Here is a 10,403-nt window from a genome sequence, read left to right on the forward strand (position 1 = left end):
ACTGAGAGAGAGATGGAGAGACAGTCAGAGAGAGAGAGAGAGTCAGAGAGACAGTCAGAGACAGAGAGAGACAGAGAGAGAGAGAGTCAGAGAGACAGTCAGAGAGAGAGAGAGAGAGTCAGAGAGACAGTCAGAGAGAGACAGAGAGAGAGAGAGAGAGACCTGATCACAGAGAGAGCGAGTAGTGAGAGCGTTAGAGAGAGCGGTTGAATTGATCAGAGAGTAGCCTCATCGTTTGACTGTAGAACGGACAACCAGAGCGTCCTTTTTGAAAAAGCCAATAAAAGAAAAATGTCAAGACAAATTACATTTACAACTATGACATGATGAAGGATATACACAGTGTACAAAACATTAGGAACCCCTGCTTTTTCCCTGACATAGACTGACCAGGGGAATCCAGGTGAAAGCTATGATCCCTTATTGATGTCAGTTATTAAATCCACTTCAGTCAGTGTAGATGAAGGGGAGGAGACAGGTTAAAGAAGGATTTTTAAGCCTTGAGACAATTGAAACATGGATTGTGTATGTGTGCCATCATTCAGAGGGTGAAAAGACAAAAGATTGAAGTGTCCTCGAACAGGGTATAGTAGTAGGTGCCAGGTGCACCAGTTTGAGTGTGTCAAGAACTGCAACTTTGCTGGGTTTTCACGCTTCACAGTTTTCCGTGTGTATCAAGAATGGTCCACCACCCAAAGGACATCCAGCCAACTTGACAAAACTGTGGGAAGCATTGGAGTCAACATGGGCCAGCATCCCTGTGGAACGCTTTCGACACCTTGTAGAGTCCATGACCCAATGAATTGAGGCTGTTCTGAGAGCAACATAAACTGTTCTAACAAAGCAAATAAATTGCATGGTATGTATACAGCATATGCTTAATGACAAATCACAGATCTCAGAGACAATTGTAGATGGCACTGATTGTTTTGCAATAAAAAGGTATGGATAAATTATTTTAGTGAATCTTTGTTTTCATTTCAACAACTTTCTACTTGAGACATGTCAGACGCATTGCACAAGATTTATGTAAAAAAAAATAATCCACTGGGGCTGATTTGCTTGATACTTTCTTGCTGCAGATTTCTGATCCTCTGATCGCAGAATCTTTAACACATGATACCATCCCTAGGGTCTGGAAGGCCGGCCCATATACTCTCCCTTCACAAAGGTGGTGACCTTGTTGCCCCATTTCCAAACTCTTTTGCAAAAATTCGAGAATCCTTGGTAAATACTCAACTTTTTAACTACGAAATGTATTCTAAATGTACACCAGTCAGGCTTCAGACCAGGTTATAGCACCATCTCTGCTACTTCTTTGGTAGGTATTCAATTATGTGTCTTGATTGTTTGGATAAGAAGAAACATTGTGTGGCCCTTTTTATTGACCTGTCTAAAGTCCACACCTATTACTTATTCAGAGGCTTTCATAAATTGGCCTGGACCAGGCTGTGTGTAGCTGGTTTGAAAATGATTTAAACAACTCAGTGTGTATTAACTGATGGAGTTAAATCTGGATATAACAAAGGGTGTCCCACAGGGATCGATTCTTGGTCCGGTTCCGTTGACTATTTACATGAACAATATTGGTTTATCTGTAAAAAAAAAAAAAATAAAGTTGTACTTTCACCTGTATGCAGATGAAACTGTGGTGTTAGCTATTGTCCCCACAGCTGGCTAGTTAAGAAATTAAGAATTAACATATGTTTATTCTATAGGAACAGGTCCTGTCTTTCGTTAAATAGCAGAAAACAAATCATTCAGTGAACATTTAATTCCGGTTATTGACTATGGCGATATTTCCTATATGAATGCAGCTGCCACTGTATTAGACACAGTTTATCATAGAGCATTGTGCTTTATTACGATAGGTTCAGTACACATTATTGCATTTTGAATCAGAAAGTAGGCTGGCCTTCTTTGAAGTCTCCTAAATCTGTTTGTCTATAAAAGCCTTCTTGTATAAACTTCCGCCATACCTTTACCTCATCAGTTAACCTATAGATGTACGGGCTACTGAACCCTCATGAATGGATCCCTTCACTCTCCAATGAGTTTTTTAGCACCTTACATGTGGAATGATCTATAATACACTTTACAATTGGACGAATTGGTGCCTCTAGGGCATTTCAGACGGTTGTTAGAGAACCTTTTGAACTGAAGAATGTGTCGGTGTTTTTATGATTGTTTTGCTTTTCGTGTATAGTTGTGTATAATAACGTTTTTTTAATGTGTATATGAATGTGTAGTTTTATGTGTTTATTGTGTATTGTGGTGATATCCAGGGCTCAACTGGAAAAAAGAGACATTGGGCTCAGCACTGACTCCCTGTCAAAATAAAAGTTGAATATTTTTTTTTTTTTTTAAATACCCAGGTAAATGGAAATAAATGTTATTGCTTTACAATCTAAGACAGATAAAAAAAAGTACATGTTTGAGCAAGTAAATGGTATGTTATAGCGGAAAATGTTTATTCTAATCATTTGAAACCCATCCTGCCGACATTGCAGACAGGTGTTCCCATAATGGCGACTCCAAAGCAAATTGCCAATCAGGAAAGCTGGGGAAACTTGAAGAAGATGGATAAACCGCTGGCTTCTCTCAAACCGCGATAATTACAAGACAATAGAGCCTGGTACAGATATCAGCCATGGTAGCTTGGCGCTAACAGGAAGCTCGACTAACGAGCAGTAATTGTTAACAAATTGTGCCTCCCAGTCATCAGTGGGGTGTGTGTGCGCGTGCGCGCAGACTTGTGTGTGTGTATGGCTATCAGAGTAGATGAGTAGTGCTCATCATCACCACACCCCCGGGGACTCCCTAATTTGATTTTCTGGGCTTTAATTTTGACTCCATAGCCTGGAGGCTTGCCAAACAGCTACCTACATCATCACACACAACCATTATGCTACAGTTAATACAATACCAACCCACCATCCCCCCTCTCTCTAAATCACCCCCCAAACACACACACAACCCACCAATCCTCATCGTGAAGAATCTGACAGAGTGAGAGAGCGGGTGAGAGCGAGACAGACAGACAGACAGACAGACAGACAGACAGACAGACAGACAGACAGACAGACAGACAGACAGACAGACAGACAGACAGACAGACAGACAGACAGACAGACAGACAGACAGACAGACAGACAGACAGACAGACAGACAGACAGACAGACAGACAGACAGACAGACAGACAGACAGACAGACAGACAGACAGACAGAGATGGGATAGAGAGAGAAAGAGAGAGAGAGACAGACAGATGGGATAGAGAGAGAAAGAGAGAGAGACAGGTAGATAGGGATAGAGATAGAGAGAGAGAAAGAGAGAATGTAGCCTTTTTGCTGTTGCCTGGCAATACCAAATCCACAAAGAACTATTCACTAAAGTGTCAATTTGACATTAAAATTGTTGTGAGTGAGATGGACCAGGGAGAGCAAGAGAGCGGGGTAGGGGGATACAATGACATTGTTTGGAGGACAGGGGACTGAGTCCACAATAGCTGTTACAATGAGCTGAGGGGGAGATGAGAGAGGTACAGGCAGGTAGACAGAAGCTGTGATATTAGAGCATTCAACATGAGTCAGAGTGTATACTGTGATCAATGTATTTCTGAAGGAGAGAGTGTGGAGAACCACATCCATAAGAATAAAAGCTGTATGACTAAACAGTAGACTGTTCTTTAAGTTGGAATAAAAACAGGAAACCACAATGTGTTCTAGAATGTTTCCATTACATTCAGAATGTTCCTGACAATGACCACCATAAGACCAACATTTACCTTTCCACATCCAAAAGTGCATCTTCAAAACAACCTTACTCAGGGAACATCTATGGTTGTCCAACATGTCGTGATGCAGTGGTCAGTGTCCCATTAAGGTTAAGATGCCCATTGGTCAGCCTAATGGCCCCTCTCAACAGCTCTGAACTCAGGGCTGATATACTATAAGCTCTGCCTGCAGTCAGCGTTTTCCCCCCACCAAACAAGCCGTGAGCTATAGTATAGTCAGTGAGTTCCAGTCTGTCTTTTAATGAAAATACCTGTCAACAGTCTTTCCAACACCAATCAGTGGTTGACTGTCAGCCAGTCCTGTTGGTGTGATTCCTCTCTTACCAGGCGGTCCAACCCCCCCCAGGAAAAAACAGGTAGAAATTGCAGGAGGTCTTTTCAAACAGCTCTTACACTAAAAAAGGCATTATCATTATTTTCACAGTATTATTCCAACCTCATAGTGTGGAAATACAACGTGCAGAACAGCATCTCGGAAAGCACAACTCGTCGGTGCTTGTCACAGATGGGCTATTGCAGCAGACGACCACACCGGGTTCCAATCCCATCAGCTAAAAACAGGAAGAATCGGCTCCAGTGGGCACGCGATCACCAACACTGGACATTTGAGGAGTGGAAAAACATTGCCTGGTCCAACAAATCTCAGTTCCTGTTGCTTCATGCTGATGGCAGAGTCAGGATTTGGCGTAAGCAGCATAAGTCCATGGCTCCATCCTACCTGGTGTCAACGGTACAGGCTGGTGGCGGTGGTGTAATGGTGTGGGGAATGTTTTCCTGGCACACATTAGGTCCCTTGAGACCAATTGAGCAACGTTTGTACGCCACACCTTGTAGAATCCATGCCCTGAAGAATTTAGGCTGTTCTGGATGCAAAGGGGAGTCTGACCCGGTACTAAACTGGCCACTGAGTGTATATATACTGCTCAAAAAAAATAAAGGGAACACTTAAACAACACATCCTAGATCTGAATGAAAGAAATAATCTTATTAATTACTTTTTTCTTTACATAGTTGAATGTGCTGACAACAAAATCACACAAAAATAATCAATGGAAATCCAATTTATCAACCCATGGAGGTCTGGATTTGGAGTCACACTCAAAATTAAAGTGGAAAACCACACTACAGGCTGATCCAACTTTGATGTAATGTCCTTAAAACAAGTCAAAATTAGGCTCAGTAGTGTGTGTGGCCTCCACGTGCCTGTATGACCTCCCTACAACGCCTGGGCATGCTCCTGATGAGGTGGCGGATGGTCTCCTGAGGGATCTCCTCCCAGACCTGGACTAAAGCATCCGCCAACTCCTGGACAGTCTGTGGTGCAACGTGGCGTTGGTGGATGGAGCGAGACATGATGTCCCAGATGTGCTCAATTGGATTCAGGTCTGGAGAACGGGCGGGCCAGTCCATAGCATCAATGCCTTCTTCTTGCAGGAACTGCTGACACACTCCAGCCACATGAGGTCTAGCATTGTCTTGCATTAGGAGGAACCCAGGGCCAACCGCACCAGCATATGGTCTCACAAGGGGTCTGAGGATCTCATCTCGGTACCTAATGGCAGTCAGGCTACCTCTGGTGAGCACATGGAGGGCTGTGCGGCCCCCCAAAGAAATGCCACCCCACACCATGACTGACCCACCGTCAAACCGGTCATGCTGGAGGATGTTGCAGGCAGCAGAACGTTCTCCACGGCGTCTCCAGACTCTGTCACATCTGTCACGTGCTCAGTGTGAACCTGCTTTCATCTGTGAAGAGCACAGGGCGCCAGTGGCGAATTTGCCAATCTTGGTGTTCTCTGGCAAATGCCAAACGTTCTGCACGGTGTTGGGCTGTAAGCACAACCCCCACTTGTGGACGTCGGGCCCTCATACCACCCTCATGGAGTCTGTTTCTGACCGTTTCAGCAGACACATGCACATTTGTGGCCTGCTGGAGGTCATTTTGCAGGGCTCTGGCAGTGCTTCTCCTGCTCCTCCTTGCACAAAGGCGGAGGTAGCGGTCCTGCTGCTGGGTTGTTCTTGCCACAGCTCGCATTGATGTGCCATCCTGGATGAGCTGCACTACCTGAGCCACTTGTGTGGGTTGTAGACCTCATGCTACCACTACAGTGAAAGCACCGCCTGCATTCAAAAGTGACCAAAACATCAGCCGGGAAGCATAGGAACTGAGAAGTGGTCTGTGGTCCCCACCTGCAGAACCACTCCTTTATTGGGGGTGTCTTGCTAATTGCCTATAATTTCCACCTGTTGTCTATTCCATTTGCACAACAGCATGTGAAATTTATTGTCAATCAGTGTTGCTTCCTAAGTGGACAGTTTGATTTCACAGAAGTGTGATTGACTAGGAGTTACATTGTGTTGTTTAAGTGTTCCCTTTATTTTTTTGAGCAGTGTATAATACATAGCAAAATCACATTTTTGACTGCACTGCCCCTTTAACAGCTAAAATAGCATCTCCAAACAACTAGTCCTGGTTGTTTTGTCCATCGGTCAGCCTAATGGTCTCCCTGAACACAGGACGACGCTGTAACCTATGCCTAGGGTCAAGCGGTCAGCCTCTCAACCCCTCTCAATGGACTGTGATGAGTGAAAGACGGTGATACAGCCCGACAGGATGCTCTCGATTGTGCATCTGTAAAGGTTTGTCAGGGTTTTGGGTGACAAGCCAAATTTCTTCAGCCTCCTGAGGTTGAAGAGGCGCTGTTGCGCCTTCTTCACCACTCTGCCTGTGATGGTGGACCATTTCAGTTTGTCTGTGATGTGTACGCCCAGGAACTTAAAACTTTTCACCTTCTCCACTGGTGTCCCTTCAATGTGGATAGGGGGGTGCTCCCTCTGCTGTTTCCTGAAGTCCACGATCATCTCCTTTGTTTTTTTGACGTTGAGTGAGAGGTTGTTTTCCTGACACCACACTCTGAGTGCCCTCACTCTTGAGTGCCCTCACTCAGAGCCTCCCTGTAGGCCGTCTCGTCGCTGTTGGTGATCAAGCCCACTACTGTTGTGTCGTCTGCAAACTTGATGATTGAGTTGGCGGTGTGCATGGCCACACAGTCGTGGGTGAGTGGAGATGTTGTTTCCTACCTTCACCATCTGGGGGCAGCCCGTCAGAAAGTCCAGGACCCACTTACACAGGGAGGGGTTGAGACCCAGGGCCTCCAGCTTGATGATGAGCTTGGAGGGTACTATGGTGTTGAATGCTGAGCTGTAGTCAATGAACAGCATTCTTACATAGGTATAATTTTTGTCCAGATGGGACAGGGCAGTGTGCAGTGTGATGGCGATTGCATAATCTGTGGACCTGTTGGGGCGGTATGCAAACTAAAGTGGGTCTAGTGTGGCCGGTAAGGTGGCGGTGATATGATCCTTGACTAGTCTCTCAAAGCACTTCATGATGACAGAAGTGAGTGCTATGGGGCGATAGTCATTTAGTTCAGTTATCTTTGCCTTCTTGGGTACAGGAACAATGGAAGCCATCTTGAAGCACATGGGGACAACAGACTGTGATAGGGAGCAATTAAATATGTTCATAAACACACCAACCAGCTGGTCTGCGCATGCTCTGAGGACGCGGCTTGGGATGCCGTCTGGGCCAGCAGCCTGGCGAGGGTTAACAAGTTTAAATGTTTTACTCACATCAGCCACTGAGAAGTAGGGGGGGGACACAATCTTTGTTAGCGAGCCGCGACAGTGGCACTGTATTATCCTCAAAGCGGGCAAAGAAGGTGTTTAGTTTGTCTGGAAGCGTGACGTCGGTATCTGTGACGTGGCTGTTTTTGTTTTTGTAGTTGGGAATTTCCTGTAGACCCTGCCACATACGTCTCATGTCTGAGCCGTTGAATTGCACCTCCACCTTGTCTCTGTACCGGCATTTCGCTTGTTTGATTGCCTTGCAGAGGGAATAACTACACTGTTTATATTCAGCCATATCACCAGACCTCTTTCCTTGGTTAAATGCGGTGGATCGCGCTCTCAGTTTTTCGCGAATGCCGCCATCCATCCACGGTTTCTGGTTAGGGTTGGTTTAAATAGTCACAGTGGGTACAACATCTCCAATGCACTTATTTATAAACGCACTCACCAAGTCAGCGTATAGATCAATGTCGTTCTCTGAGGCTGACCAGAACATATTCCAGTTCAAAACAATCTTAGAGCGTGGCTTCCGATTGGTCAGACCAGCGTCAAATGGTTCTCGTCACTGGTACAACCTGTTTGAGTTTCTGCCTATAAGCCGGGACGAGCAAGATGGCGCCGTGGTTGGATTTGCCAAAGGGAGGGCAGGGGAGGGCTTTGTATGCATCGCAGAAGTTAGAGTAGCAGTGATTGAGAGTATTAGCCCTACGTGTCGTGCAATCAATATGCTGATCAAATGTTGTGCTAAGTTAGTTAGCATTGGCGTAAATCCCTCTAACTTCCATCATACTGCACGGAGATACATAACAATGGAATCCACTCATCTGACTCTAGGGAAGTAACTAAAAGGGCCTATCCCTTTAAACTACCTCTGGAGAACTTACTGTATATCATTCTTAATACTCTCAATGCCTGTAATAAACTCTATGGAGGACGTCTTTCACTCCTCACCAGTGGTGCTAAGTACTTAAGTAAAAATACTTTAAAGTACTACTCAAGTCGTTTTTGGGGGTATCTGTACTTTACTATTTATATTTTTGACTACTTTTACTAAACTACATTCCTAAAGAACATATTGTACATTTTACAACATACAATATTCCCTGACAACCCAAAAGTACTTGTTACATCAAGAGAACACGTGGTCATCCCTACTGCCTCTGATCTGGTGGTCTCACTAAACAGAGAACACGTGGTCATCCCTACTGCCTCTGATCTGGTGGACTCACTAAACAGAGAACATCCCTGGTCATCCCTACTGCCTCTGATCTGACAGACTCACTAAACAGAGAACACGTGGTCATCCCTACTGCCTCTGATCTGGAGGACTCACTAAACAGAGAACATCCCTGGTCATCCCTACTTCCTCTGATCTGACAGACTCACTAAACAGAGAACACGTGGTCATCCCTACTGCCTCTGATCTGGAGGACTCACTAAACAGAGAACATCCCTGGTCATCCCTACTGCCTCTGATCTGGTGGACTCACTAAACAGAGAACACGTGGTCATCCCTACTGCCTCTGATCTGGAGGACTCACTAAACAGAGAACACGTGGTCATCCCTACTGCCTCTGATCTGGAGGACTCACTAAACAGAGAACATCCCTGGTCATCCCTACTGCCTCTGATCTGGTGGACTCACTAAACAGAGAACATCCCTGGTCATCCCTACTGCCTCTGATCTGGTGGACTCACTAAACAGAGAACACGTGGTCATCCCTACTGCCTCTGATCTGGTGGACTCACTAAACAGAGAACATCCCTGGTCATCCCTACTGCCTCTGATCTGGAGGACTCACTAAACAGATAACATCCCTGGTCATCCCTACTGCCTCTGATCTGGTGGACTCACTAAACAGAGAACATCCCTGGTCATCCCTACTGTCTCTGATCTGGTGGACTCACTAAACAGAGAACATCCCTGGTCATCCCTACTGCCTCTGATCTGGTGGACTCACTAAACAGAGAACACGTGGTCATCCCTACTGCCTCTGATCTTCACTAAACACAAATGCATCTTTTGTAAATAATGTCTGAGTGTTGGAGTGTGCCCCTGGAAATCTGTAAGCAATTTGCTTTGCTTAATATAAGACATTTTAAATGATTTATACTTTTACTTTTGATACTTAAGTATATTTTAGCAATTACAGTTACTTTTCATATTTAATTATATTTAAAACCAAATACTTAGACTTTTACTAAAGTAGTATTTTACTGGGTGACTTCTACTACTACTTGAGTAACTTTCTATTAAGGTATCTATACTTTTACTCAAGTATGACAATTGGGTACTTTTTCCACCACTGGTCCTCACAGTCCATTGAGATTTGCTGAGAGGCTTCATTGCCAAAATATCCCTTTAATGGCTATGTGTTTTAGGAACATTATATTATCAATTAGTAAAACTCTTAAAACACATTCTCACAGGGCAAACGTGTATTTGTAGGACATCACTCTATGTCTGTCCCGGGGTGTTTGTGTTGCTTTAATTAATATAAATTACGAGAAATAGTCTGCAAATATCTATACAATTGTATGTAAGTTCATTATATTGTCTACATATAACAATTACAATTTACATTTGGAGGTTTAGCTAGTATGCAGTTAATCATGATATTGACTCCCAGTCAACAGTATTTCAGTCTAGTTTTCCATCCCTAGTGACCTTCCTACCTCTCCGCTGTCCTTTCTCTAGCGTCCAGCAGTAGTTTATCACAGGGCTGCCCTTTGCCTGCCCGACTTGAAAATAGGGTCCTTCATCGTCTTCCCAGTCCAAGTTAAAGGCCCCGTCATGCAGGGGCAAGGGAAAGCCATTCGTTCTCCTGTGATGGGCCTATACGAGGTTTCTTCAATTCCATTTCTGAAGAAATGATATTTGAGCCCCACATTACACCTGGAGGTACAACCTTCAGCCAAGTGTGGAATTCAGGTATATGGGCTGAGCTGTAAAATCACTCAAACACTCTCTATCACAC

The sequence above is a fragment of the Salmo salar genome, chromosome ssa10, assembly GCF_905237065.1.
Source record: "Salmo salar chromosome ssa10, Ssal_v3.1, whole genome shotgun sequence".
Lineage (NCBI taxonomy): Eukaryota > Metazoa > Chordata > Actinopteri > Salmoniformes > Salmonidae > Salmo > Salmo salar.